General features: G+C 55.8%; 1 protein-coding gene across 1 annotated transcript in view; it reads right to left on the bottom strand.

The window, feature by feature from the left end:
- LOC108505414 (schwannomin-interacting protein 1) overlaps positions 1-3,263 on the bottom strand; it is an 18,059-nt gene extending 14,796 nt beyond the window's left edge. Inside the window, exons 1-2 of the mRNA XM_017831367.1 lie at positions 3,260-3,263; positions 922-933 (exon numbers count right to left, since the gene is read on the bottom strand). The gene's annotated coding sequence lies outside the window, so the exon portion shown is untranslated. The remainder of the gene's footprint in view (positions 1-921; positions 934-3,259) is intronic.
- Between the last annotated feature and the right edge of the window lie 2,299 nt (positions 3,264-5,562).

Here is a 5,562-nt window from a genome sequence, read left to right as displayed (position 1 = left end):
TCCTTTCCTTTCCTTTCCTTTCCTTTCCTTTCCTTTCCTTTCCCTTCCCTCCCTTTCCTTTCCCTCCCTTTCCCTTTTCCTCTCCCTTTCCCTTCCCCTTTCCATGAGTCCTTCATATTTTAAGATTGTGAATTTTATGGATTCATTTCCATGGTTCGGTGCTTTGTGGGACCTTGGGAGTCCTGGGTGTCATCCAGCCTTGCCTGGTCCATCCCTGGGGCACCCAGCCTGACCTGCAACACCACCAGCACCTCCTAATCCATGGGAACACCGGCACCTCCCTGACACAGACCCTTCCAACAGACCCCTCTCCAGAAAACCACCCAAACAGAGTCAATCCCGATGCCTGCACACAAACCACATCCCAGGAAAACCTGTGGAGCCTGAGCAGGACACATCACACCCCCTGACCCACCTCAGAAACGATTTCTAAACCAATAAAATCTCATTTTTTTCTCCTCAGATCTTTCTTTTCTTTTTAATTTTCTTCGCACGTGTGAAGCCTGGAAACATCTCCCGAGCGACTGAGCCGCCAGCAGATACCTCAGCCCCTGACTGGTGCCAGAGCACGGAGCCAAACCCTGTTCCCACAGGCAACTGCCTCTTTGGAGCCTCCTGCCTCAGGCACAGGCACTGGATGCTGGGGGGGATTCTCTGCTTTTAAAGGAGAAATTCAGAAATCAGCCCAAGGAGATGATTTAGACTCATCATCACCCACTTGTAAAAGAGTGGCGAAGGAACACGGATAAAGAGCCTGGAGAGCCCAGTTCTGCTCCATGCAGAGATGGATCCGTCAGGCAGAGCTGAAAACACACATTTACAAAGCAAACTGAAGCCCTGGCTAAGGCTGTGGGCCAGCAAAGCCCAGCTGAGACATGCAGCCAAATAAAACCTCGAGTTCTGTGCTAAAGCCTGGATTTGCAGGCTGGACTTTCATTCTGGACCTCACAAAACATCCCTCAACCTGCACGAGCTGATGGTTTTCTGGGCAAGCTGCAGGAGAAATTACAGAGCCCTAAACAAAATGCTTGACGTGGGGAAATAAATGGATATAAATAAGAAAAGAGACACAGCTCAGAGAGAAATCCATGGCACGGAGAGCAGCAGCCTGTGTGACTGCAGGAAAGGATGCTGGGATCTCCAAAGAACAGAGGATCTGGCCTAAATTTAAGCAACCCACCTGCCTCAGCTACAGCCAAAACCCCAGGAGGGCCCACCTGCGCTTCCCAGAGCAGCAGTGGCAGCTCCTTTACAGTGGCATTGAGGGATTTTGGGGCACACAACACAAACACCTCTTCCTCAGCACCTGCCCCATCCCCAGCACCCTCCCTGCCACACATCCCGTGTCCCAGCTGTGATCTGGTGTCACCAGACTTTTTCTGCCGAATTCCTTCAAAACAAACACGTTTCCAAGTTTTCCCATGCGCTGCCTCGTTGCTCTCTTTGATTAATTTTTTGTTTATTTAGCAGCTTCAAAGCAAGGAGGGGAGCAGATCACACACACTGCCACTGTCGTCCCCCCCCCGCCCCCGGGGCAGCCACCAAAATCCCATCATTGCTGGCTTCCAGTCTGATCCCAAACCCGGGATTGCAGGCCACAAAAGGATTAGAACCCTGCCTTTGGGATAATGGCTTTGGGAGGGGGCTGGGGTTGCTCCTAATCTCTGCAGTGCTGGAGGAAGGGTTTGGAACAGATTGTATGTGAAGACATGGTTTGTTTGTTTGTTTGTTTTTCTCGGATTTGTGTGTTTTCTGGCCGATTTCACTCTAATATTTACTGGTTTGGAGGGGAGGAAGCAACCCATAAACAAGCAGGGCACGAAAGCAGAGGGAAGCAGCAGCACTGCAGAGAGAGCCGGTGCATGAGCACGCAGGGATCCCGGCCAGGCCTGTGCCGCAGCTCAGCATCATCACCATCACCATCATCATCATCATCAGCCCTCGCCCACCACCACGGCCCAGCTTCCACCCGGGAAACAATGCCCAACCTTTAACCCGAGTATGCTGGGAAAACATCCGCTGCTCCCAAACAATGGCACCATTTATCGAGAGCAACAGGCTCGGAGCTGCAGGGAAATCAGCTCCCCTAAAAGGGATGCTGGGAAAAAAATCCACAACTCAGGATTTTTTTATTCCCCCCCCCCAGGCAGCTAAAAATGGAAATTCACTTCCACAAGCATTTGCTAGGCTGAAAATATTCAGTGAAAAATCCTTTCAGCTCTTCTGTCTGCACATACAAATGTTCTTTGTATTTTCCCTTTCTGATGTATTTTGCAGTGTGAGATATTTTGTTGTGAAACACAGACTGCAGTTGGAATTAAATGAGGTGGGGGTAGGAAAACGAGGATGAGGTGCTGTGCTGGGCAAGGCCCTGTTTGCTGAGGGTCCAGCTCCGTGAATTCCTGGGAATGGGTGTTTTGCACAACACACTCGGTGCACGTAGGAAAACGCATTTCTCAGCATCGCCGTGGCAGAGGGACAGGATGTTTGTGCCTTTAATAATCCACCTGTGTCATCGAGCCCCTAAACGTGCCAACCAGACCCTAAACGTACCATCCAGACCCTAAAGGTGCCCTTTCTTGGGCAGGTGCACCCACCAGGACCCACCCTCTCTTCAGAGGGAAACGAAGCCACAACAACAGCCCACCCCAACTCTCACTCGCCCCACGGAAATAATCCTGATGTTCCCCAAACACAGGGTCGGTGCTGCCGCCCCCACCACCCCAGGGACCCCCCAAGGATGGGGGCGGCCGCGGTGGATGCTCAGACGGAGCAATTCTCATCCCCAAAACAACACCAGCTCTTACAGAGATTATTTAGCAGAAACCACGAACCACGACCGGGCTGCAGCCCGGGAATATCCATCCCGCGGGGCAGCTCTCCCGCCTGGATCAGTCTGGGAAGCGCAGGAAATGATAGTCCGCTCTAAACCTGACATCACTCTCCTGCGGCAGCTCCGGGAGCGCCAACCCGCAGGGAGCGGCTCCATCCAGGCAGGAAGGGATAGAGGCAGGGAGCAGGATACAGGCAGCGGGATGCAGGCAGGGAGCGGGATGCAGGCAAGGAGCGGGATGCAGGCAAGGAGTGGGGTTCAGGCAGTGAGCGGGGTGCAGGCAGGGAGCGGGGTGCAGGCAGGGAGCGGGTTCAGGCAGTGAGCGGGTGCAGGCAGCGGGGCGCGGGCAGGCAGCGGGATGTCGGCAGCGCATCCCCGGCCCCGCTGCGCCCCCGAGCATCACAGGGCGAGCACAAAAGCCCCGCGGCCGCTCTGGCTCCCCCCGGGGAGCGGCGGGGCCGGAGCCCACGGTGCCAGCCCGGCCCGGCCACCCGCGCTGCCGCAGCCCCCCAGCCCCCCCGGCTGGAACGGGGCTGGCCCCGGGCTGGGGGGGCTGCTCGGGGCCGGGGGGGGTCAGGCCGCGCTCGTCCCTTACCTGGTAGGAGCAGTTTTCCTGGTGAACCATCTCGGTGCATCATCCGCCGCTGCCGCCCCGCCGGCAGCGCCCGCAGCCCCGGCGGGGGAGGAGGAGGAGGATGGGGAGGAGGAGGATGGGGAGGAGGCTGCAGCCCGGGCCAGCCGGTAAGATGGATGCGGCCGCGCTGCTCCGCCTGCGCAGCGGCCCCGGGGAGCGCGGGGGGGCCGCGGCCGGTCCCGCCTCCGCCCGCACACGCAGCGCGGGGGGGGCCGGGCAGGGCCGGGGCAGCCGCGATCCTCCGCGGGGAAAGGGGGGAAAAATACCCCAAACACCCGCCGCGGACACTGCGTTATGGGAAACACTCCCGAAACAACCCCCCCAAAACACCCCCGGGCGATGCTGCGGCAGCCGCGGGTCCGGCCCCCCCGAGCCCCCGGGTGCGGGAGCGGCCCCGCGGGTGATGGATCGCGGCTGCGAGGCACCAGCTGCCCGAAGACACCTCAGATAAGGGCGAACAGGCACCTTCCCGCTGCCTTCTGCCACAGCGATCCAGCGCGGGATTTGCCGGCAGAGGCTCTGCCCTACATTCCCGGCTATTTATACCTTCTCCAGCCCGCAGAGAGGGAACGGCAGCTCTGCCAGGGCACCCCCCTGGGCCGGGCCCCCGCTGCACCCCCGACCTGCTTTAGGATCCAGGGAAATCCACGGGACAAGGAGAAACGGCCCTAAGTTGAGCCTGGGGAGGTTCAGGTTGGATATCAGGAAAAATTTCTTCCCTGAGGGAGTGGGGAAGCACCGGAACAGGTTCCCAGGGAGGTGGTGGAGTCACCATCCCTGGAAGTGCTCAAAAAAAGAGAGATACTTCACAATATGGTTTAATGGGCTTGGAGGTATTCAAAGGTTGGAACTGATGATCTTGGAGGTCTTTTCCAACCTCAGCACGAACCCCCTCAGCCCCGTTTACAAGAGTTTGGGGCTGTTCTGGCCCTGGCCGTGGTTGGGGATGAGGACTCAGCAGGTCTCCTAATTTTGGCTGGACACAGCCCATCCAAGGGGCACGAAAACACCCAGAGAGCGACAGGTTGGGCTCACCCCGTGCACTGGGCACTCTCACCCAGGCAGGCACCAGGCACCAGCAGGAATTCCAGGGCTTCCCCTCCCTTCCTTAGGCAAATAGGGCTTTATCCCGCTCCCAGTCCCAGCTGCAGGGACACACATGACTGTGAAATCCAGACACACTTGCTCGCAGAGCAGCTCAGATTTGATTCCCCACACCAGATGTGCCTTTAGAAAAAAAGGCCTTTGTAGGATCATCGCTCTGCCCCAGCTTTTCCAGCTCTCCCAGCTTCCCACCAGCACAAACAGGCTGGAGCAGCCGTGGGCGGATGCACAGAGAGTCCCTGGAGTCCCTGTGCAGCTGGGACATGGATGGAGAGAACCCCCAGACCCTCCTCCCCAGTGCCCTTTGCCCTACAGCAGGAAAGCTTTCAAAAAAAAACCCCAGATATTTCCTTTAAAAAGAAAAAAAAGTAATATATTCTGCATAAGTTTCTAAGAGAGGATGAAGTCATTGCCTGGTTTTTACTGCAGAGAATCCTACTCAATCACCTGGGTAATCAAACATGTTTTGCTGTTTCCAAACATTAAAATAAAATTCAAAAAACCCCATCAAAATAAAACATCTCCAGTTTTAAATATACCATAAATAATAAAATAAATATAAATTAAATATACCGTATAACCTTGGGCTTGCTTTGCAGAAGTATCTGTGGCAAGCTAAAAGCAGCTCCCTGCATTACATAAACTCTAATGCCATTTATTTTGTGCATCACAAGGAAAACTCCCCAAATTCACCCCCCCCTACTTCCCACGTGCTGATCTATCTATAACAGTGGTGACTCAGAGCTGATCCCAGTGGGGACTGCACCAACCTGGTGTGGCATGGGATGAACCCCCCAAATTATTAAACAGCTGATTCCTTTGGAAAAATGACCCCAGAGAGAGCCACGTTCACCTGCTGCAGCAAAGCCACCTGTCTGCAGCAAAGCTCTTCCCTCCAGGATGAGCCTGGGATGGAGGTGGAAAGGGCCAGGGATTATCCTCAGCCTCTGGATTTGCTCCTCTGCCCTGTATCCATTTGCATGATCCTTGC

This window comes from Lepidothrix coronata, unplaced genomic scaffold (genome assembly GCF_001604755.1).
Source record: "Lepidothrix coronata isolate B3197 unplaced genomic scaffold, Lepidothrix_coronata-1.0 Scaffold190, whole genome shotgun sequence".
Lineage (NCBI taxonomy): Eukaryota > Metazoa > Chordata > Aves > Passeriformes > Pipridae > Lepidothrix > Lepidothrix coronata.
Note: the sequence above shows the minus strand (reverse complement) of the source record. Positions and strands in the feature narration are given on the sequence as shown.